At 36.4% G+C, this 24,906-nt stretch overlaps 1 protein-coding gene across 1 annotated transcript in view; it reads right to left on the bottom strand.

Annotated features, from left to right (window-relative positions):
• The window catches only part of B3galt1 (beta-1,3-galactosyltransferase 1), a 570,431-nt gene that overhangs the window by 358,248 nt on the left and 187,277 nt on the right, over positions 1 to 24,906 (bottom strand). Inside the window, exon 2 of the mRNA XM_070021588.1 lies at positions 3,171 to 3,273. The gene's annotated coding sequence lies outside the window, so the exon portion shown is untranslated. The remainder of the gene's footprint in view (positions 1 to 3,170; positions 3,274 to 24,906) is intronic.

The following is a 24,906-nucleotide window of genomic DNA, read 5'->3' on the forward strand; positions in this document are numbered from 1 at the left end:
GTATATCACGTTTATGTCAGAAAGAATGCAAAATCATTCATTGAACCATTGTATATTAAGGGACCTTTAGGGAAAATTTAGAAATGTGTCAGTTTATGTGAATTTTTTTGTATCACTGCTCATGGGAGAATAATAGCTTTAAACAGCATCAAATGTGATGTGTATTTAGTCTAGAGGTCCTTACAAAAGTATATTTCATTTTTTAAAAAGAATATTTGATATCCTTTGCATATTTTCATTTTAATAATATATTATATGAAAAACCTTTCCCTATTAAGACAGAAAATGGTCGGTACACATATTTAGGTCTTTTTTCTTTCTTCTTTTTTTTTTTCATGGGGCTTGAGCTCTGGGCCTGGGTGCTGTCCCTCAGCTCTTCAACTCAAGGCTAGTGCTCTACCACTTGTGCCACAGCACCACTTCCAGCTTTTTCTGTATATGTGATATTGAGGAATCGAACCCAGGGCCTCATGTATGTGAGGCAAGCACTCTACCACTGAGCCACCTTCGCAGCCACCATATTTAGGTATAATATATTTAGCTCTCAAAACCAAATTACAACTGAAGACTTATGGCTCACCATCCTAATTCTAGCTACTCAGGAGGCTAAGGTCCAGAAGATAGAATTTCAGTGCCAGCATAAGCAGGAAAGTACAAGACTGACCTCAAAATATCCAGCACAAAAAAAAACTAGGCTAGAGGCATGGCTCAAGAAGTAAGAGTACCAATCAAGCAATTTGAGCAATAGTGTTATAATGTAATATTAATCCCAATATTGCAGTACACACACACACACACACACACACACACACACACACACACACACACACACACACACACATGCACAATAAAGAGTATTTCTAGGCAAAAGTTTGGATTCTTAACCAATAGTACTGTCAAATATATCTTTAAGATGAAGTATATAGTTAAGAAACCATTCCTGTGAGCAAGCACAATCTCTTATAGTAAAATCAACTTGCAGATAATTATATTAAAATATAAGATAATGAGAAACACTATGTGTCCATCAGAATGGCTGAAAACAAAACATTGGTGTGCCAAATGTTCGTGAGAATGTGGAACAAGAGGAATTCCTATTCACACTGGCGGAATATAAGCTGTAACAGTTGCTTTGAAATGTAGCATGGTACTTTCTTATAAACCTATGTACTCCTACAATTTGGTACATTAAATATATTTCTTGCTCTATATCCAAATGAGTTCAAAACTTATCTCTATAGAAAAGTATGCAAACAGATGTTTTAGTGGTTTTATTTTTCAGTGGCTTATAGTTCTCAGAGTTTGAGGCATGGATCAAGTGAGAGCCCTGAGTTCAAATACAATGCCACAAAATAAATGAAATAAATAGGAAATAAATGACCTTTCAAACCTGGAAGTAACAAGCCTTGAAGAGTTAACTTGGTAAACAAATTGGGGTCTATCAGTACCATGGAATACTATTTAGTGGTGAGAAGAAATGAGCCTTGAGCAAAAAGAGTTCAAGGACAAAATCCAGGACATGAGTACAAGCCCCAGTACTGGCACTAAAAAATAAATGAATAAAAGAAAGTAAATATTAGTTTACAAAGAGACAGCAATGATCTTTGAAAGCACATTTCTAAGTGTAAGAAAACCCTATTCAAAGTATTACTGAATGAAAGAAGACCACCTAAAAATTTGCATGATGTGATTTCTAATATATTATTATTTGCAGTGGCATAGTTTGGAAGTAATAAAAGATCGCAACATTTCAGAGAATTAGCAGAAGGAAGAAAGAGAGAATAAGGAGATAATGGGGTCTTTGAGCTAGAAAAGTATGCTGTATAATATCATACTTAGAGAAATATGTCATTATGCATTTGTTCAAATCCGTAGTAGGTTTAACAACAATAACAAGAAAAGTGAAACCTTATGTAACTGTAGACATCAGTCTTTAACAATGTATCAACATTGGGTCCTCAATTTTAACAAGCATACACAGAAATGCAGATGCTTATTAGTAAAAGAAAAAATATTTTGCATTTTGGGAACAACCAGTACATATAAATTCTCTATATGTTCCACTTAGTTTTTCTGCAAACCCAAAATTACTCAAGAAAGCATAATCTGTTAATTTTGTTTTTTAAAAAAACAAAACCTAAAACACAGAATCTGGAAAATGAAGCTAGACCAAAACAAGATAATAATGCTGATAAAAATAAAACAACTTCTAACATAGCAAGAAATTCTGCCAGAACTGAAGGCACCACAGTGAGTCCCAACAGGAGGAGTTTCACTGTGATGAGGGAGAAGAAAGGAACTATTGTAACCTCTTGCCTTAAGATCAAGAATACTGAGAAGTCTTTAGGGTAAAATAAACTTCTCAAGAACATTTAGGTCTCAAAGTTACCAAATCTGTATTCCAGTCTTAAGAGATCCATAAAATGCATGAAACACTGAGGAACTTTCAAAATGAAAAAGTGTTTATTGTTCCCCAAAGAGGATCCCCACTCCATAGTTTACTGATGTTCTAAAGTTTGCTCACATCATCTCTGGAGCTTCAGAGTTTATAGAACACCACCAGGTATCTGGACCAGTAAACAGCCTGGTCATATGTCATAAAACAAAGGAACAGGTAACAATGCTCAACAAGAAATGTACTCATTACTTTACTGATGTAACTGTAACCCCTCTGTACAGCACCTTTACAAGAAAATAAAATTAAAAACCAAAATAAAGCAAAATCTCTGCCCATAGGGTTTATCTTCTCCAGTGGTCAGATTAGGTACCGTGATTACTCTTTTTTGTAAATTTAGTTTAATTGTCAAGGTGACTTACAGAGGTATTACAGTTACATAAGTAAGGTAATGAGTACATTTCTTGTTGAACATTGCTATTTCCTTCTTCATTTTTCTCCCACTTCCCTGCCCAGTCTCTTCTCTCTTGAAGTTGTGAAGTTAATTTGCAACTGTCTTGTGAGTATAGCTGTTGCATTGGTTGAAAGGAATCACCCTACTTCAAATACAAGTTTCCTGAGAAATCCACATGAAAATCCCAAGCCATTTAAAGTGACAAGGCTATAAGCAAATTCAAAGTATACTTACTAGTTCTGATACTTTTTTTTCCATTTTATATCATGCTTTCATTAAGTAGTGGAGAATATAAACTTGAAGAAAGGAATAAGCCATTACCTAGTGATGAAACTTCTGTAGGCCTCTCAGGGTAAAGTGTCCATGTTTTGAAACAATCCTTCCACTCCTGGATTGGGCAATCCTTGAGGCATGTCTACCAGATCTAAAGGGAAAGAAAAAATAATTAAGTAACCTCAGAGTGCTTCAACTGGAATAATGATTTGTTTCCAGTTGTTCAGGTCCTTGTTTCATTTCATGAATTGTTCACCTACCTTTCATCAAACTATCTAGTACAAAATAATTAGCATTAGGACAATGAATTAGGGTGAATTTTCTTCCTTTACATCATTTGAATGCTCTCTTGTCCACCTTTGAAAGATTGATGTCATTGCCTATTAAAAGTGGTTTTTCAAATCTTTTCAACCATTATTTGTTTACTCTTCCCAATCAAAATATTGTATTGTAGTCTGATTAACAATAGCAAGAAAGTTTGCAAGAGAAGTAGAATTTTTGTCAGGTTGTCTATGGCTTTTAGTGCTTTACTGTGCTGAGAGATAAACTCATGCTTTTTGGTTCCTAATCTCCTATGCTTAATATTTTTTCTGACCTAAAAATTCTTACCGGAGCCCTAAGGAGTCTATCAAGCCGGTAATAATGCTGACCTGAACCAGTGCGTATGATCTGCCAGCATTTTCTAAGTGAGATAGCCTTCTATCCACACAAAGTTCCATGCTTCGCCTTCTGGAACAAGCAAAGGAAATAAGCTGGTTTTGGCAGTGGATCATACAGTGCTCTAATTCGATGAGTCCATTTCCACAGGCTTTCCTTGGCAAGCTTTTTTTTACACTGCCTGCAAACTGACTGCTCATTTCCCTGTAAATCTCCCCAGTCCCCACCCTTACACCATCAAAGAGGTATATGTGACTGAAAATATGTTTCAGAAAGGCTCCCAGTGGAGTGCCTAATTCTGGAGGTTGTGTGTGTGTGTGTGTGTGTGTGTGTGTTGTTGTTGTTGTTTGTTGGTCATGGGGCTTGAACTCTGGGCTTGGGCGCTATCCCTCAGCTCTTCAGCTCAAGGCAAGCGCTCTACTGCTTGAGCCACAACGCCACTTCCCATTTTCTAGTGGTTTATTGGAGATCAGAGTCTCACGGAGTTTCCTGCCCGGGCTGGCCTTGAGCCTCGATCCTCAGATCTCAGCCTCCTGAGTAGCTAGGATTACAGGCATGAGCCACCAGTGCCTGGCTTTCCAGGTTTTTTTTTTCTTAACCTTAAACCTGTTTTGTAGATAGCATCATCCCCCAAAGTGCCTGGAGTCAAAGAGGTGTCAATAGAGTAACACTGTATAAGCTGGAGAGGTCAGGAAGCCCAGACAGCATCACCTGCTCTCCAATGTGTCCCTGTTGATCCACTCTGTCTGTCAAATGATCTGCTTATGGAGGCTCATGGCACAGTGATGTTGCTGATGATTATTCAGAAATCTCAGACTTATTCTTTGCAGCTTAGGCATTATAAACAGCACATGGATGATCCCTGGTAAAGGTGGGGCCTCAAAACACTCCAAGGAGAACAACTGTTTTTTAATATTGCAAACCTTCATTATTAATCATAATGACTAATACATTGGTGTTGATGATTAGTAAGCATGTAAAATTTCATGACTGGGATTAATCCAATTAAATATCTGTGAGAAAAATATGGATAAATCCAAAAACATAGTGGAAATGAACTACATAGAAAAGCATTGTAACAAGGAGATGTACAAGACACTCTTGAACATCAAACTTTACAATTTAGGTGGGAGGTAGGGGGGAGGGGAGTAATTGTGGAAGGGAAGGGAGGGAAGGGATGGTAGGGGAAAAACAAAGGAGGAGGCAACAATGCTTGATAAGAAATGTACTTATTACCTTGCTCATTTAACTATAACCCTTCTGTACAGTATTTTCACAATAAAAAAACTTATTTGAAAAAGAGAAAAGCATATTCTTTATGGTTATGTATTTGAGATTCTACAGAAGGTAAAGCCATAATGATAATCAAGACAATGGATATAAGGGATTAACTGTAATGTAGCATGAAGAACTTTCTATAATAATAAAAAATCTGTATCTTGATTGAGATAGTGGTTATGTGTACCACATACTTGACAGGACTCATGAAACTATGCCCTTAAAATTGGTTGTTTTAGTGTAATTGACTTTCCTGTCAATAAAAAATAAATCATGAGTGCAAAGGTAATACTCTAGTTAGAATGATTTTAAGTCATGAAATCTATGAGTATTCTTCAGCTACTTCCTCATCAGTGAAAACATTTCATTTCTTTACTTGTACACATGAAAAGAATTAGTTGAGAATACAAACAACTAAGAATTGGCACAGTGGCAGTATGCTAGAGAAGTACTGACTAACAAAGCAGGAATGGCCCCACTTTTCCAGAATGTAAACTCTTTTGGATGAATATAGACAAGTAAAGTGGGCAAAGACATAGACTTACAGCTGAGGCATTGAATGAAAGGCCATGTTTTAATCAAGGACCTGCATCAAAATAGGATAAAATATCCCAAATTGATCAAAGCTGAAAACACTGGTGTTCACTTACGTACATAAAATCTGATAGAGTATTCAGACTAAAAATAAATTTATTTTTCAATTGTGCTAAGCTTGAATATTCTCTAAATCTAATGAATCAAAACATCAAAATATTTTCAAGTCAAAATTTGGTTATGCATTGAAGATCTTAAAAAACAACAGCAACAAAAATGTAGGGTTCTTATGCCCCCAGGCAGATTATATATCTAGCTAGTTGTCTATGGGGAAGTGACCTTCTTTCCTTTGAGTAAGTCCCAGCTGGGAAGACAGGTGCATCTTCTTGTGAAGCTGCTGCCAGTGAGGGGTTTGCAGGCTGGCTTAACATCTAGCATTATGCATCCTTACAATAAATCTAAGCTGATGACAGGTGCAGCATTTGAGATACAGACTATAATCACCAATAGGCAACATTGCAATCCAACACGAAAATGCTTTCAGGTAAACACATACTTCGCACAACCGCCACTCCAACATTTCTAAATGAAGTCCCTCTGTGGCTAATCACATTTTAAAGCATATGAAACTTTTCTGTAGACTTGTATCAGAATCCTCATAATTATTTTTCTTGATTTTGTTTAAAGTTCTTTTCAAGAGGGAAGGGTCATTATAAGATCAAACAGATGAAAGAATGTGATTAGAAAAAAAAAACTAAACCAAGCACCAACTATATAATTAAGTTATTGAATTTCCAGTGGTAAGGAAGGCTATCTTATTTTACTATCCAAAGATGTCTAGAGGACTAAAAACAACATGATTTGGTCAAGGATGCTCAGAGGAGGAGCAAGAGGGAATTCAAAATTATTTTTGAGACTAAATGCTTACTTCAAACCAAGGCAATCATGGACCATCAATGCTTTATATTTTGTCAGCCAGCATCACAACATTGCCCTCTCACTGGCCTCCACTGGCCTTCTTAGTTTCTAACTAGATAATAAAGAGATTGGGGCTACATTACATGTAGGATGGAAAATGGCCACTTGAACCCAAAGTAATAGACATCAGATAACTCTCTGCAATATGGGAAAGAGCTCTTCCAGACTCTCAGAAAACATTGTCAGATTTCAGTCCAAACACTAGAATAGCATTTTACTTTCTCACTCTAGTGAGTGGCAAACTGAAAAGAAATCCTGTTTCAGATTAGGAATTAGAGTTCCATTTTTGTAAGTTTCACATGCCTAATAGTTAAGAAAAATGTAATTGGTGAAAGTGCAATAGTGTCATTTAATTAGTCTACATACTTTCTAATTTTTAACCATAGTTTTCATTAAACACTTGGTTTTGCATAGGTTTATATTAAATCACTGTTCAAACTACTTTATTAAATAAGTAAATTAGGAAGTGGTGCTGTGGCTCAAGTGGTAGAGTGCTTGCCCTGAACTGAAGAGCTGAGACGTGCAGGCCCAGAGTTCAAGCCCCATGACTGACCAAAATAAATAAATAAATAAATAAGTAAATTAAATTTATTACTAATTAATTGATTAAAATTATTATTAAATCACATATAGTATTTATTCCAGTGTGTGGACTATGGTAATTGCTCTTCACCTCTGAGAAAAAGAAGGGAAAGAAGCAACAAGGAACAAAGGAAGAGCCATGTATTATTACTGAATGCCTGGCGTATTATGTAATTATCTGTTCTTTGGCAAAATTTTTCATGTGCAAAGATCTGTCTCTTAGGATTCATGAAGCTAAAATCAATAGGTTGCCTTGTGCTTATATAGGGAAGGGGATAGAAGATATCACTTTAAGACTAAGTGGTCATTTGGTCCTACATACCTTGTTCCATGGAAATCCTTAAACTGAATTAAGGTCCTCAGAACTTCTATAGGGACTCAAAAGGTAGGTTCTTTTTTTTGTATGAGTTCTGCTCTTTCCTCAGAAATATATTTGATGAAAGATTTTAAATGTATTGAAAGAATATTTGTACTGTCATTAGAAAAGGAAGCATTATCTAACATATACTGCTCAGTTAATTAATTCTATAAAGGGCTGAGGTATTTTACTAGACTAAATTACAAATAACCAACCGGAATTAAAGTCAAACTTATCCAATGACATGCAATTCCATCTGGTAGAAGGAAAATTGATTCCTCTCTTCAATCTAATTCTAGCAGAAAAGTCAACTTTGCATCTTTTCATAGACTCATTTGAAGATTACTAATCTGGCAATACACAGACTGAATTACTTTGAATCCTATATTAAACCAGCTGACAACTTTTATCATTTCCTTCTTATGAAGATTTAAATAAAATTTTGATACTTTTAAAAATATATTACAATTTTGAATTTTCCTGAAAATGATTTTAAGCATTTGAATATTCATGTTTCAATTTACCATACTTTAAGAAATTTACTTTATGTAAACCCATGTTTATAGGTACAATTACTTTGACCCCAAGAAAGAACAGAGATAGAAAAGTTCCAAAGATGATACCACACAAGCAGAAGCTGCACAAAACATGTGAATTAGCATAAAACAATACACTGTTATGATTATATTCAGTAAGAAGCATTATTATAGGTACTTAAACTTCTTTTATGAAAAGCACTACTCAATTGTTTGGGCCTATACTGTAAGTTAAAGTGGGAGAAAAGCTTGGCTTCCCTGCCTCCGTTTTACTAAATGTGTTTGCTTTGAGACATTCACCTTGCTGCCACCTTGGAATGAGAAAGAACAGGAAGAACAGGACTGATTGATAACTTCTTTACAAGGAGGAATTGATATTATCTTTACAAGAGAAACTGTAGGGAGGGGGGCAGCAGGGCCTCCTCAGGACAGATCACCTGCCAGGCAACAATGACTTGCTTCTCCTGACTCCATAGCTTCCTTCGAGTGATGACAGAGACAACAGCTTCTCTTCTGAACTCTCTTTTCTTCTGAGATAATAACCCAATGTGCCACAACTAGCACTGGGACAGTTTAACTCCTTCCCTTTGCCACGCCCTGCTCCAATACTTTTTCTATTTAAACCTAAAACTAATTTCTCTACTCCAAAGGATGGGCTGAAATGTTTAATTTGCTGCTTTCTTGTGGCATGCCCAAGCCACCCAACAAATCTTTCCCTCCACTTTACCACATTGATCTGTTTATTTGACATCCAACATGTGAAGCTCCAAGTGGATCAGCCTGGGCCTAAATGTTCTTTCTTTAGATACTATACCTTTGGCCTAAAAGCCAAAAAGTGATTAAAAGTCTAATTTCAATATAGTTACAAGGCATTAATGCTTGGCTTTATGTGTGCTTATTTTAAAATAATATTGTGATGAAAATAATTGACCAGTGGATGTCAAAGGGAAAAAAATGTCTTTGCTTTATTTTTGCCTTAAAGACTCTAATGTTACAAGTTTGAGAAATGCTAGCTTGGAGAATTATGAACAATGTACATTGCAAATTTTGCATTTATAAAAATGTGTCTATGATATGAGACTCCTGTCCTGAAACAGTTAATTATTTTCAATCCCATTGTTGTTGTAATTCATATTGGTTTCCCATCAGAGAGTGTGACATTACAATAAGAATTCTCAAAATAAATGCCATTGTCTAATGGAGCTGTGAAAGCGCCCATGTGCAGCTGGGAAATATTATTTTTCACTTTGGATTTTAATACATCGTTAATTTGAGTTTGGCAATATTAGAGTCAGTCTATGAGATTATTTAATTAGCAAAACACTGTAAGGAGAGATGGATTTGTGCTGAATCAATTTTAAAGCAATAAATGAAGACCAAAGGAAGTACACATATTTTCTATTATTTAAAGTAATAGAGTTATTTCCTAATTTTCTAAGAACAACTAGATGCACCCGGGGAAAAATGAAAATTATTAAATTGAAAGTGGGTTTTACTTATGTTTTAGAACATATTTTTTCCTGTATACTACTCATTTAAAATATCCCTTCAGGACACATGTCTTTAAGACTATTTGTTAAGACAGATAATTTATGGCGACAGACAAATAGTAAAATTCTAGGTGTGGTTAAGAACCTAGAAAGGAACATAGTTGTGCTGGTGGCTTTCATATGGTCTTGTTTTGGTATATATACACAATGGAATTCTACTTATCTATCAGAAATAATGACATTGTACCATTAGAAGGAAATGCAAAAACTTAGAAAAAATATATTAAGCTAAGTAAGCCAGATTCAGAGAAACATAGATTGCATAGTTTCCCAAATCTACAAGTAACCACATTGGATTGTAAGCAAGGGGTGACAAATGAATTGACTGCAGTGTAATAGACCATATAGAGAGTGAAAATAGCGTAATTTTTTAAAAGAGTGAGTCAAAGCCCTACAAAGTAAGTACCAGGAAATGAGTATTTGCAAGAAGGGAGGATGGTTACCAAGGGAAGAGGAGCAGAAGAATGCAGGCAGGGGAAGAAGGGAAAATGCAGGCAAGAATTAATTCATCGTATATAAGGGAAGGGGAGAGTCAAAGACAGGTGAGGACGTTGGAGTGGTGATACATATCAAGATGTAATGTACACATAAATTGCTTTGTTAAATGACAAGAAGATAAAAATTCTCTGTGTAACCTAAAATTAAGTAAGAAAGGGGAGAGTTGGGAGGATTGGATGACATTGATCAAGATGCACTGTATTCATAAACTGCTTTGGTGAGAAGCAATTCCTTTGTACTATGACATAAAGACAATGTGTTTTTTTTTTTTCTTTTAAAGAAAAGAAACTGGAAAGGAAGGGTATAGTAGGTTCTTCTGCATGATAGATGATGTCATGAAGGAGTTTTCAGCATTAAGTAGATTAGGGACAGATTCTCTGTTCTTTTCATTTTTTTTATACCAGTAGTGTTTAGTATAAGAGTAGACATTCAATAAACAAATCAGAAATGTTTATAGCTAAGATAAATGAATCATGATAACAAGCTGGTGTTCAGATTGTAAAAGTCTGTGCACACAGTGATTGTATGTGCCAGTGTATGATAGCAAAACTATTGTTGCATTAATTTTTTATAATTGGGATATATTGTTTAAGCTAGAGTGTGAACACATAATTAGCACATTCACTTATTTATTCTTTTAGCATATGGTGATAAACAAATACACAGAGCACCTATTATTTTTATTCCATTGTAGATTTTGTTCTGTACAGAGTTATTTTTCTATTATATTTAAGTAGCAAAGAGGACTTTTTCTATGCCTCAGGGTAAGGTTGATTCTGAAAGAATAAAGAAACACATTTTTGGCCTTTGAGCAATTAATTTGACCTTTGTAAGTCAACAGTACAGACAATCGTCTTTAAAATCATGGCTTTGAATTGCAAGTACCAGCTGCTTGAGAGAAAAATCATTCCAAATGCTGGGATTTAAATATCAGAAGCCAACTCATAGAGGACTTAGAGCAAAGGGTATAGTCCTTAGAGAAAATGGAAACAGAAAGTAAGTGATGTCTTATGAGTAGTTCTCCTACAATACAAAGGAGAAACAGAGAAAGTAGAAGAAAATGTATAGCTAGTAGGGTTGGCCTGATTCTCTTAATGCTTCCCTAGGTACCTGTGGGACAGAAGCTTCCTCAAATATTTAATAACTCCTACACTGAGGACCCACCCCACATCTACGATGAAGCTTGAGAAGAAAATGTAAATGTCAGCTTCCCTCCATTAAAGCAGGTAGGAATTCTTGGTAGAATTGTGAGCCAGGCAGATCTAATGGGAGAGGAGTAGGATGGGATCTCATCCTACCTAAGCTTCTTACTGCACCTACAGGTGTAGGAGGATGTAGGTCTCAAGTCTATAGTTCAGGAATAGAAAAGAGCTAAGAGCTGAGGAATAACATTCTCCATCTTGAAATGAGGAGTTGCAGGATAGGCCGTCTCGGCTTAGGTGCTAAGTCCCTCAGGACCACAGGGTTGGGAAAAGCCAGCAGAGGCTTAGGTAATAGTGGTGGACCTCCATGCACCTTCAGACCAAACTCTGTGCTTCCTACACATAGAAGTCAAAGGACAACTAAGACTACAAAGGTCAGGGATGTAAGGACACAGATTAGACATCCTGATTTTAGGACAATCGAAAAGGACTCAATGGAAAGTAGAAGACTGAAAGTAGGAAAACATGGTGCTGGAAAACTCTGAGCTGAACTAAAATCAAACCAAAAAGATCTTCAGCTTGAGACAGGGTGTGGCCTTTCAGTGCAATTTATAAGATTATGATGTCTATTAGAAACCAATAAAGAGTTAGGTAATATGTATAATCCTCCCAATCTCAGTTCCCCCCACATAGCCGGGATGGGATGACTGTGTGCATGGCAAAGGATTTTGAATGTGTGTCTCAGCTAGCCTCAAACTGCAGTCCTACTAATCTCAACCTCCATAGTAGGATTACCAGAGTGAGCCTGTAATGTAAGCCATGCAGTTTATAGAGGTTCTGTGATCAGGTCCTGAAGGTTCAAAGTGTAATATGGGGGACAGAAATGTACAATGTACAATGTACAATCTGTAAGGCTAAAGTGTTGAATCATAATCTTTAAAACTGAAGTACATTTAAAATTCTAAAATTTTTCGTATTTGTAGATGTTTTGGAAGGTTGGGTCCACACTGCCATTCATTTTGTCTTTTGTTAGGTGTTTATTTTAGTGCCTTTGCTTAGCATCATAACATGGAAAGTCTAGGAAGGCCTTTGCATATTATCTAATCTCATCTTCTTCACTATAACAATTTTGTCAGTTGACTTACTGAAGAGCCCAGAGCTAACCAGGAATGAAGAATATTAGTAAGGCAAGATCAGAGAATGAAGATTGAAGTTAGAGTTGGTAAAGCAAACCACTTTGCATAGATGTACTGCTATAAACTTTCATAATACTTAATGTGCATATGTGAAAAACAGGTACTTTGAGGGGATGGGGGATTGATTTAGATGAAGGGGAGAATGGTGGAAAGGGTGACACTGATCAAGAATCATTGAGTGATAAAGTGACATGCTGAATTGAAACTCCTTTGTACAATTACTTAAATACTAAAAAATTCTCTTTAAACTATGCTTTTGTTAAATTAGTAAAAAAAACTTGCTAAATGTATCTATCTCAAAATAATTCTTCATACTAAAAAATACTACTATCTCTATCCTATAAGCTATTTCAGAGCAATATAGATGCTAATTAATTCAATGCTCTATTTAGTATGTATGCTATTTTAATGTTCCCTGCTAGCTTGTGCATTACCCAGAATGTAAGAAAATATCTATCCCACTTGAATAGATCTCTCAAACTCATTCACACACAGTTATATTTTTTTATTCTATGGTTCAAAATATTTTTATTTTTTTTCTTTTCAATTAGCTTACTGGAAAGACTAGGTAGACAAATGGACATACTCCAAATGGGAGATTCAAGGGAGGGTGTCTGGGGGAGAAATGATATCTCTACAAGGTTGAATAATTTCCACAACTACCCATTCTTAAAAACTATTAGTTGCCAAGGTACATTGACAAATGGGTCTCACAGCTTCTCTGCAGTGGTCATCACAGCAGAATTGGTAATGCGTTCTATTATTTCGTTAGACACACTCTTCTGGTGACATTAAATTGCCCATAAAATGGTCTGGTGACTTACAATTGGGATAAAACTGAAGTAATATATTACAGACTTAGTAAAAATGTTTCTCTAGAACTCACTTTCCCATTATTATAGCATCTCACTGCATCATCCTTCCTCTTCTGTCTAATCCTCTTATTTAATTATTGTGTTCTTAAACTGATCCACTCCCTGGTTTTGGCTTAAAGACTCAAGAATAGTCACTTTATCTGTTCCATCACTACTTGGCTTCGCAAATAATGAGCCTTTAGACCTAGGATGAGGGCATAATGGTAAACAGTCTGGGGAAGGGTCAGCTTATGTCAAGAGTGCCACTCATCACATGCTTCTTGCTCTATTTGACAACATGCTTTGGCTTGTTATTTTCTTTTGGCTTAGTAAGAACAGAAATTTATTTCTCACATTGCAAGAGGCTCTAATCCAAGACCAAGAGATGGTAAATTCTGTGTCAAGAGGACTTCCTGGTTTACAGATGGCACCTTTATGTGTCATCACATAGATAACATGGTGATTAAATCACTCTCAATTTATGTCATCCTTACTCTTTGTCCATAAGGTTGAACAGTCAATCTCCTTACTACATGCAAGGATTTTAAGCAGCTCATCATTCAAAAGCACATATGCTCATAAGTGGGATGATTTTTAAACAAAAAACTTTTGACAGTATCTTAGTTCTTGTTCCTCATTTTGAGTTATGCATTAGGACTCTGATGTCTCTTAAAGTTTGAATAATTAATGAAAACATGGATTTGATCAAACACTTTGAAAGCAATCAACAATCTTCCCCTTTTATCATCTGCAGACAGGATCATTTACAAAGCTACAATGCTTATTGTAGAGAGGCTTTCTGAAATGAAGTGCTTTCTCCTTTTCCTTTTTGTTTTTGCATTTAGATATATCCAATTTTCCTTTTTTTTCCCTTTGCCTACTCCTTCTTAATATCCTTCTTTTTTAAAGATCACATTTCATCAGCTAAAATTAACTATGACTGTAGGTGATAAAATTAATTGCTTGGGTTTGCTCAAAAAAAACTAGGTTAACTATGACCTCAGTGAGAGGATAGGGGATGGAATTTTAATACTTTATCTAATAATTTTAGAATAATTTCAAAATAGAATAATTTCATATTACTTTTCATTGGGAAAGAAGACATTCACATAGTATGTTTTGTTATGATATAGACAGGCTGGTAGCTCATAGTGGTTCATTCCTGTCATCCCAGTTACTCCGGAGGTGGAATCAGGAGGATTGCAAGTTTAAGGGTGACCTGGGCAAAACTAGTGAGAACTCTTCTTGCAAAGAAAATAACAACAAAAGCTTTGGGTGTTCAGTTCAAGGACCATGCACTTGTGAGGCCCTGGAGTCAATCCTCATATTCGACAGAATTTAACAACTGTTGATAGTATTCCCAATTAAATGTAAGAAGCTGCTAAGGGTTAACCAGACCTGATTTGAATGTTTAAAAGCAGAGGCTTTATAAAAGTTTCAGTTGTATGCCTCTTAGTTGAAAAATGTGACTTGAGGCAAGAACCTAATGAGAAAGATGTGCTATTTTCTAAACTCCCCACCATAAAAATAATGCATGCTCATAACAATGTCCAGTGACATTATAGAAATGCTCAATAATTTTAGCTGTCCTGAATCTGGCTTTGATTATTGAACATAAATGCCTGAAGTTGCATGCTAGAATGTTAAAAAAAAACTGTCAAGCAGGAGCAAACCAACTGTAAACTTGGAATCCTCTTTCTGATCCATTAACCAGCATGAACTGTTATAGTTTCCATTCATATGTTGACATATTTACCTCTAATACTTCAGAATATGACCTTATCTCGCACAGAATTGCAGTCCATAAAAATTAGTTAAGCTGAGGTCATACCAGAGTTGAGTGGACTTCTAATCCAGTATTATGTTATATTTGTAAAAAGGGAAAATGTGGATGTAGAGATAGTCAGGGAGAAAGCCATGAACATGGTGATGAAGAAAAAGATAAGAGGAATGCAGCAGATGCCGAGTATGGCCAGCAAACTACCAGAAACAAGGAAAGAGATTGGCAAGGAATTCTCCTGCAAGGCCTTCAGAAGCAGTCATTTCTGCTGCTACTCTGATTTGAGGAATTTATTCCATAGGACTATTAGACAGTGCATTTCTGGTGTTTGAGTCAACTAAACTTTGGTACTCTGTTATGGCAGCTCTAGAAAACTCATTGTATTGTTGAGAAGGGAAATTCATAGGATCCAATGTAATATTTATCATGTATTGCATGTGCATGCATTGGTTTATTATAAAAACAAGAAAAGTGAATTGAATGACGATTCTTAAGTTGCAATTCAAAAATCTTACAACCATTTTAGTATCATAATGATGAACTACCTTTTGAAAGCAAACTATACTTTGAATACTTTCCATATCTGCGTTAAAGTTGTTTTCAATTGTAGTGATTTATGAAATGGTCATAATTGGGAATCTATAATATGGATTCAAGAATTGAAGAACTGTTGACAACTATTTCAACTTCTATCACATTTTTTGAGCAAAGGGAAATGTGGAAGTAAACCCAGATTTTATAGTGCCTGTATCTTAAAAACAAACAAACAAAAACCTTTGGGATTTCTATTTAAGACAAGAAGACAAGATTCATATAGAAAATGAGCTCCTGTAAATGATCTTAAATCTGCCTCTAGAGAAAACACAGTGATTAGAGAAAACACAGTGATCACAGAGCCCAGGGATATTCCTAATCTCACAGGGATGATGCAATATTTATATAGATACCATTTTGGTAGTATATAATTATGAAACAAATAAAGGGAGATTCCAAGGGAAAAAATAGACCACAATTCCAAGTTATCACTGAAGAAGAGGCACAAAGGGAAAGACTAGGCAGACAGGGACAGACAGCAGCTCCTTGCTCTTCCTGAAGACCCTGGAAAACAGAGATAAACCCCAAGGGAAGCAATGCCCCTGGAAACTGTGGACAAGGGACAATTACCTCTCCCCTTGGGGTGAGGTGGACAGTGAGCCAACCAGATACCAAAAGAGCTGAGACTTGCCCTAAAAAGATGTTCAAGGGAGACTCTGCAAGTGCTACATGGGGCTACCTCCCTATTTATGGGCCTTATTGTTGCTTTTCATCTAGAAATCTGTTCTCTCCCCCTCTCCTCCTCTCCTTCTTGCTTGGGAAGTGGGTAGACAAGAGCTCACACAGCATAAGGTGTATACCCTTGTCCGGAGTCTTAGATGAGGGTACTAGCTTGCTAGTAGCTAAGAGGCTTCCCTCAGTTTCCTTGATGTCTTACTCTACCTTTAATTAAACTTTGCATCTGCTTTGACTTTTTTCCTGACTCATAATGCTTTATTTGGTGGAGACAAAAAGGACTCAAGCTCTTAGAAGATATTATCACAAATGTTGCACATGGATCTATTCAGCCTATTTGCCTATCAGTATTATTTTAACAAGTAAATAAAAGTAGACCATGTCAATTAGAAGTCAAAACAATTAGCTGGCCAACTTGTCAATTTTAATGCAAATAGTAAGTCAATAAAGGTATTGAAGTTAGGGGCTCATTGATTGGTTGGAAAATGTCCATATGCCAATTAGGTTTACCATAGACACAGTACCATCTATTAACATCTCTACCCCAGGAGATGAGATCTCTCATGCTCAGTGCAGTGTCAATACCAAGCTCCTTAGTGTCAAAACAAGCAGCGGATTCTATGTTATATATTTCCACCTGTGCTATTCTTGTTTCTCTAGCTGGTGTTATATCACTTGGTCTTTACAATGATATTGGCTTATTTTTCTGTGCCCCACATACATTAGCCCTAGACCTTAAAATGTGGCTGGAGCATATTTCTCCTGCATTTCTCCAGGACCCATAATCCAGAAGTACCCATTATTTTCTCTTTATATCCAAATTCCTCCCCCACCCTCAGTTATTTGCTATCGACCAGTCTGCTTTATAGTTCTCTTGAATTTTATAACCAATGAGCTGACTGGCCTAAGTCAGAACCTTTGTAAGAAGGGATAAGAAGGATGGATACTAAGAAACTTTTTCTTTAGCTTCAGGAGGAAAGGGAAGGCTGGGGATATTCGATGTTGATAAGGAATGTTACTTGTCTTTTCAACACTCATTTCCCTTTCCCTAATGAGGAGCCACTTTCATAGAGTAATTGATTATCCTACTTTTTTAATGTGTTTATGTTGTTCCTATTTTAATATGTTGAAATTATTTTTAAGTTTCTTTCTGACAAGGAGTATGAACTTAGTGGTCAGGGGTTCTATATTCTTAATAATGAGAGTGATGGAACCTTATACCTCATTCTCAAGTAATGTCTGTAATGTCCCTGATTTTCCAGTGTATTTATTGTTTCAGGTCTGATTATCACTGGTTTTAATCTACTGAAAACTTAGAATCTGGTGATTGAATGTTTTAATATTCATCGTTCAATAAATATTTACTGATTAAGCCCAGTGAAGTGGCTCAATCCTGTAATCCTAGCAACTTGGGAGGCAGAGATAGGAGAATTGTGGTTCAAGGCCAATTCAAGGCATAAAATTTAAAGAGATTCTATCTCACTCAGCCACTGACTAGACTCAATGGTACAAGTGTGCTAGCCCCAGCGACATGGTGAAACACAAGTAAGTGGATAGCAGTCCAGGCTGGCTGGACATAAAACAGAACCCTACCTGGAAAATAACCAATGCAGAAAGGGACTGGCGATGTAGCTCAAGTGGTAGAGCTCCCTTACATTTCAAGGCCCTGAATGCAATCCTAAGGACCAACAAAAAATAACAACTAAACAAATTAATATTTTGTAATTGACCAAATGAATTACAAGATCTATAGTGTGAATTGTTAACCTTTTTAAATAGGATTAAAGGTCCTATATGAAAAACCCTCTGCAGTTTTTTGAATAAACAATGTGTTATCTCCAGATTCCATAATTAGTTATATAATTAACTTGCCAAGTTCAGGCCAAATTTTGCCTAAGGCTGCTGTAATGTTCCACACAGAAAAATGATTTAACATTATTCACTTTTTCATGAAAAATAGGAAGGACATTTACACTGCTCCCACACGGATATGACAATTTGTCATAAAGAATTTCAAACAAAGGGAAATAGTGCTATCACTGCAGGTGGCTGCCATTTTCACCATATTTCACTTAACATTTGACAGCTCTGCTTATTTGATGCTGCCAAATTAAAACTCCATTTCTTTTACAAAAATGAAGTGGGAGGAAGAGCGTAGCAAGCAGAGGAAAGGACAAGGCAGATGCTCTGCATCAGGAGGACTCTAAAAGGTTCAGGGAAGACAAAGTGTTTTTTAGACAAGAGTGAGGATTTGGAAGGCAGATGATCTTACAGGATCTTTTAGACTACATTCAAGGCTTTGAGATTTATCCCAAAATGGAAAGGAAAGTCATTGACAACAGTAGAATGTTAACCAGCGAGATGGAACTTCTGGACTCCTGTGATGGAGCCTTGGGTGAGATTCAATTTTTTTAGGCCCACGGATTGGGAGGAGGCTGGGATGAATACTGAGACAGTTGAGAAACTAATGTTTGGAACAAGAATTCTTACCCACTCCTGTAAACATCTCCCACATCCACTTTCATTTCATACCCTTCCAAACACACACATTGATGTAACAGAACTGAGTAACAGAAAATGTTTATGTATGAATTCTGACTTGAAGTCTCATAAAAACATCTTATTAGCATCAACTTATAGACAGAGATTGCCTAATTTGTATATCCTTGTAAAACCTACAGCCAGATGTGCAGGAATACCAGAGCCAAATATGAACTAATTATATTTGGATCAACACAGTGAAATTAGCTACTTAGTATATGCCAGGGATGTGAACTAAGAAACCATTAGGGGAACCAATCACAGAAACTGAATTCTTCCTACAGAGTCAAAGAAACCTGAGTGTTTCTACCATGCTAGCAGTTTCTCCTGTTGCAGTGGTTCATACTATGGCTATCCTCCCCTGTGATCTGGGCCATTCATGGAAAGTCCTTGAGCTATTTATTCTATACAGGCTGAACAAGTACAAAAGAAAGGCCATCCATAGCATTATAGACCAATGCAACCATCAATAATAAAGACTACGGGGAACTTTGTGATGGATCACTAATAGGAAAGTTAATTCTGGGTCTATTGAATAATATGGATTAATTCTGAAATGAATTTGGAAAGGCTACCTTGGACAGTTTTTATGTCACCTTGGGTCTGGCTCATGGTAGGTATTAGATATCATGTAGCTTTGATAGGAATCTACCCAAATTTTCTATCAGCTGGGTTTCCCTAAAGCTCATTAGTTTCTGACAAAGGAGGCCAAAATCTGTTTCTACATCTGCTCTCTTAAGTCTTCAACTCCAAAACCCATCTTTCATGTTCAGAAAGAGTAACTTAGAAAATAGGGCTTGCTGTTAGGGTTTGATTTTCCTTTTGCAGGTAACTTTAGAAACATAAGACATTACATCCAAGAAGGGATGTTTTACATCTAAAACTACATATTGTCATCAATTCTTATTTCTATTTTGTGGCATGAACAAGTCAAATGTCGATCTATATTTCCAGATAAATACATATTTAATATGAGTTAAGTACTTGCAGGTCTTGTTCAGAAATAACAGCTCCTACAGGTATTGTCCTGAAAATAACCCAAGGAAGAAAGGATCTGTTCGTTTTGTTTATTCACTATTCTGCTTATCTATTTTTAGCAGATTCTCCTTTGCTTTCCTGAAATGGACAGGATGAACCAGCAAGAAAGATGTCACAATGAATCTCCTCACTCAGTTAACTTTCTCTCTACGTATGAAAAAGATAGCAAAACATGAAGCTTCCAAAGCCACAACGCCCATTTCCTATTTAGGAAAGAAGCTTGGTTGGAGTGCTCCATTAAAATATCCATGAGTTGGGTGCTGGTGGCTCATGTTTGTAAATCATAGCTACTCAGTAGTCTGAGATCTGCAGCTCACAGTTGAAAGTGAGGATGGACAGGAATGTCTGTGAGACCCTTACCTCATTAAAATACCAAAAAAAAGCTGGAAGTAGAACTGTGCCTTAAGTGTTAGAGCAATAGCCTTGAGCAAAGAAGCTCAGGGACAGTGCCCAGGTCCTGAATTCAAGTCCCAGCATCAACACACACACACACACACACACACACACACACACACACACACACACACACACACACACACACACACACACACACACACACACACGAAATTTATGTGGCTACTTGGAAAAGTAGGTACGTATTTATATATTTATTATTATTATCATCATTTTTTGTTGTTGTCGGTCATGGGGCTTGAACTCTGAGCTTGGGCGCTGTCCCTGTGCTCTACAGCTCAAGTCGAGCACTTTCCCGCTTGAGCCACAGCACCACTTCTGGTCTCATGGACTTTTCCTGCCCTTCATGGACTTTTCCTGCCCTGGCTGGCTTTGAACCATGATCCATAGGTTCTCAGCCTCCTGAGTAGCTATGATTACATAATTTTTCATTTCATCACGTATTTTCAAAGTTTAACAATAATAATAAATTCCCAGAAACTTGCCTACAATATCTCACAAAGTAAAAATTGAGACTGATTATTATAATCTAAAATGGTGTTGTAGAGCCTTCTAACTGAGAACTTTACTGTGCAGTAGAAAAGGAGGGACCCAAAGACATTAGGGAGTAGAGCCAATGCCAAGGGGAAATGAGTTTTAGCTTCCATTGTCTCCAAATAGCTCCTGTTTCATTTTGACATCAATATAAAAAAAATGGAATGCTGAATATCTAGAATAGTTATTAAAGTGACCTCTTTAAAGTATTACTTAAAAATCCAAATTCAGTAAAATTCCAATAAATTGCATTGAGCTGCAAATATATATATATATATATATATATATATATATATATGTTAGTATTTACAATTTATTGTTAGAGTTCTGAGCCTAAAATCTATTTGTTAATTTCAAAAGAGGAAGACCAAATTTATAAAGACCACCACTTCTATTTTGTGTTGTTAGAAATCAGGGGAAAAATGAGTAGAACAATAGATCTTTCAGGTTTTCTGAAATGGTATGAGACCAGAAAATAATTTATGAGACCATTCTTAGGTATTTCTATGCCAGTGAACATAGTGAGTTTTCTTTCAATTATTAAACATATGGCATCAAATCAAATACATTTTTGTGGTGTGTAGCATCAATCAGGGTTTTTTTTTTTGGGTGGGTCCAGTCATGGGGCCTGAACTCTGGGCCTGGGCGCTGTCCCTCAGCTCTTCAGCTCAAGGCTAGCACTCTACCACTTGAGCCACAGCGCCACTTCCGGTTTTTGTTTTTTTTTTTTCTGTTTATGTGGTGCTGAGGAATCGAACCCAGGTCCTCATGCATGCAAGGCAAGCGCTCTACCACTGAGCCACCTTCCCAGTCCCAATCAGCGTTTTTTAAAGTCACATTAAGAATATTTTCTCATCATGGACACATCCGGTACATGAATTGCTAAGAGTTTATAGTTTTACTGGCTAGTAAATATAGACAAACTGATAAAACTTCTCTATACTATACTTCTCACTTAGAAATAACAAGAGTTGAATTATTTTAGTTTTCTAAGATAGTATTTATTAAATCAGTTCATTCTAATTTTGTGTCAGGGACTATTGTCAAGGTTTTACAGGCATTACTTCATTTAATTCTCATAATAATCTTGTAATGTGGATGATGTTGTTCTAATTTCATAGATGAGAAACCAAAGCACAGAGAAGTAAGATATTTAAAGTCACTTAGCTAGCAAGTGACAGAAATGTGCTTTAACAGGTAAAAGTTTGATATTTCAATAGAGTGAACTCAGATTCTCCAATTTTTACTCCCTCTGCTGCTGCTCAGAATGCATGGAGATAATTCATCTTATATGTTTGGCATCTAAATTTTTCTTGGTCTTTTAATGTTTCAGGCAGTTTCAGGAATAGTAGTGCCACAAAATAACTTCATGCATACCCCTTATTTCTAGTCATATTCCAAGCAGGTAATCATTATTCTGACTTGGTTTTTTTCTTGGTGATGCTCAGGTTTGCACTGAGAGTTTTGTGGTTGCCAGATGGGTCTGTATTTCAGCTTTGCCCCCAGACCCTTTAGCTTTTAGCTATTTTTAAAGTAGGGTCTAGCCTTTATGCCTCTACTGCTTGGGCTACAATCTTCCTATTAATGCTTCCTGAAATGCAAGGATGACAGGTTTGAGCCAATGGATTCAATTTTTTTTTGTCCGTCGTGGGACTTGAACTCTGGGCCTGGGTGTTGTCCCTCAGCTTTTCAGCTCAAGGCTAGTGCTCTGCCACTTGAGTCACAGTGCCACTTCCAGTTTTCTAAGTGGTTTATTGGAGATAAGAGTGTCACAGACTTTTCCTGCCTGGGCTGGCTTTGAACCGGGATCCTCATATCTCATTCTCCCGAGTAACTAGAATCACAGGCGTGAGCCATCAGCACCCGGCTAGACTCAACTTTGTATTACAAATCATTTGTTTAAGCTAATCCCAAGTAGCTAGTCACAATGCCTGGCTCATTATTATTGTTTTATTTTGTTGTTTTTTCCTTCTTTTTAAATTATTCTTGTTTTTAGATTTTTAAATAATGATTCTATCTACTAATCATATATTTTTATCTGTGTAGGAGCATTTTTCATTTTTATTTAATATATCTTTTTATTATTGCAAAGATACTATACAGAGGGCTTACAGTTACATGAGCAAGGTAGAGTCCATTTCTATGGATCATTGTTTTTCTCCTACCAACCCTTCCCTCACCAACTCCCCAACTCCTCCCTCCACCAAAGTTGTAAACTTTGTTTTAAACGTAGTGTCTTGTACATGTCGTTGTTACAATGGGTCATCCTGTATCCTTGTTTCAGCATTTGTTATTTCCCTTCCTCATATTAGAAAAATGTATATACAAGATGACGGACACCGGAATCAACAGTGACAACAGGCGTTATACCATGGGGGAGGAACATACAAAGAAACAACAAAATTACATAGTACATTTTCAGTACATTAAAAAGAACAGCAAGAAAGATAAAATCTCTTGTGCCCCTATCTTGGGTTTCATTTCACTTAGCATCAGCTTATAAGGTCATATGTACATAGCTTTTGACCTTTTCTGCTTGTCCTAGACATATACTAGTTATTGCAGATAAGGGAAACCATGGGACCTATGTTTCTTTGGGACTGGCTTACTTCACTTAATAAAATTGTCTCCAAGTCTTTCCATTTCCTAATGAATGGGGCAATGTCATCCTTTCTGATGGAGGCATAGAATTCACACACACACACACACACACACACACACACACACACACACACACACACACACACACACACACACACACACACACATACTACTTTTTCTTGATTTATTCTTCTACAGAGGGGCATCTGGGTTGGTTCCATATCTTAGCTATGGTGAATAATGCTGTGATAAACATAGTTCTGCTGGTAGCTTTAGTATGGCCTTGTTTGTGATCCATTGAGTAAATGCCTAAAATTGGGATTGCTGGGTCATAAGGTAGGCTCTATGTGGAGTCTTTTGAAGAACCTTTATACTGCATTCCAAAGTGGTTTGAACAAGTTTACATTCCCACCAAAAATGCAGTAGGGTTCCCTTTTGGCCACATCCCCTCTAGCATCTGATGTTATTAGATTTCTAACTGAAGTGAGGTGGCACCTCACTGTTGTTTTGATTTGTATTTCTTTTATAGCTAGAGAAGTTGAGCATTCCTTCATGTGTCTATTGGTCATTCGTTTTCCTCTTCATGGAAGTCTTTCTTTAAGTCTTTAGCCCACTTATTACTCAATGGGATGGTTGTTTATTTGAGGATTTGTTGTTGGGGGATTTATTATTTTGAGTTCTAAGTATATTTTAGATATGAGGCCCTTGTCTGTTGTATAGCTAGTGAAGGTATTCTCCCAATCAGTGGGTTTTCTATTGGTCTTATTAATTATGTCTTTTGCCATGCAGAAGCCCTGAAGTTTAATGTAATCCCATTTGTCCAAACTTTTGTTTTGTTACTGGGTCTTTATTATGATTTTTTTCATTTTTAATTGTATTTTTTGAATACACCTATTGCAATGCAAGAAAATGTTACAATTTTAAAAAGAAACCATACTACTACTGATGGATGCCTTCTGTCTGACAACTTTTAATAAGCACATGAGTCTTATAGGATGTTTATTGGTTAGACCCACACTGTTTCTTCAGTGAATTTCTAATAAAATCACCTTCATTGTGAAGTACTAGGTGGTAAAAACTCAACGCTTCTTCTTAAAGAGTCATAAACCAATATACTCCAAAACACAAAATTCTTGTATGTCTCTCCTGCCACTCTGCGTGCGCGCGCGCGCGCACACACACACACACACACACACACACACACACACACACACACGCACACATACACTCGATCACCACAGCGTTACACAGAAACACGATTTTTTAAAACATCAACTAAATTCACTTATTTATCTAATAGATTTTCTGTAGAATCTTGATTTGTGTTTTCTACAACCAAGTTATCATTTTTCTCCTCATCACTGAAATTTGTTTCATTTTTATTCATTATCTAGGTCTCCAGTGCAATGCTGAATACAAGTAGATATAGTGGTATTTTTGCCCT

Source organism: Dipodomys merriami, unplaced genomic scaffold, assembly GCF_024711535.1.
Source record: "Dipodomys merriami isolate MVZ:Mamm:240054 unplaced genomic scaffold, mDipMer1.0.p SCAF_1, whole genome shotgun sequence".
Lineage (NCBI taxonomy): Eukaryota > Metazoa > Chordata > Mammalia > Rodentia > Heteromyidae > Dipodomys > Dipodomys merriami.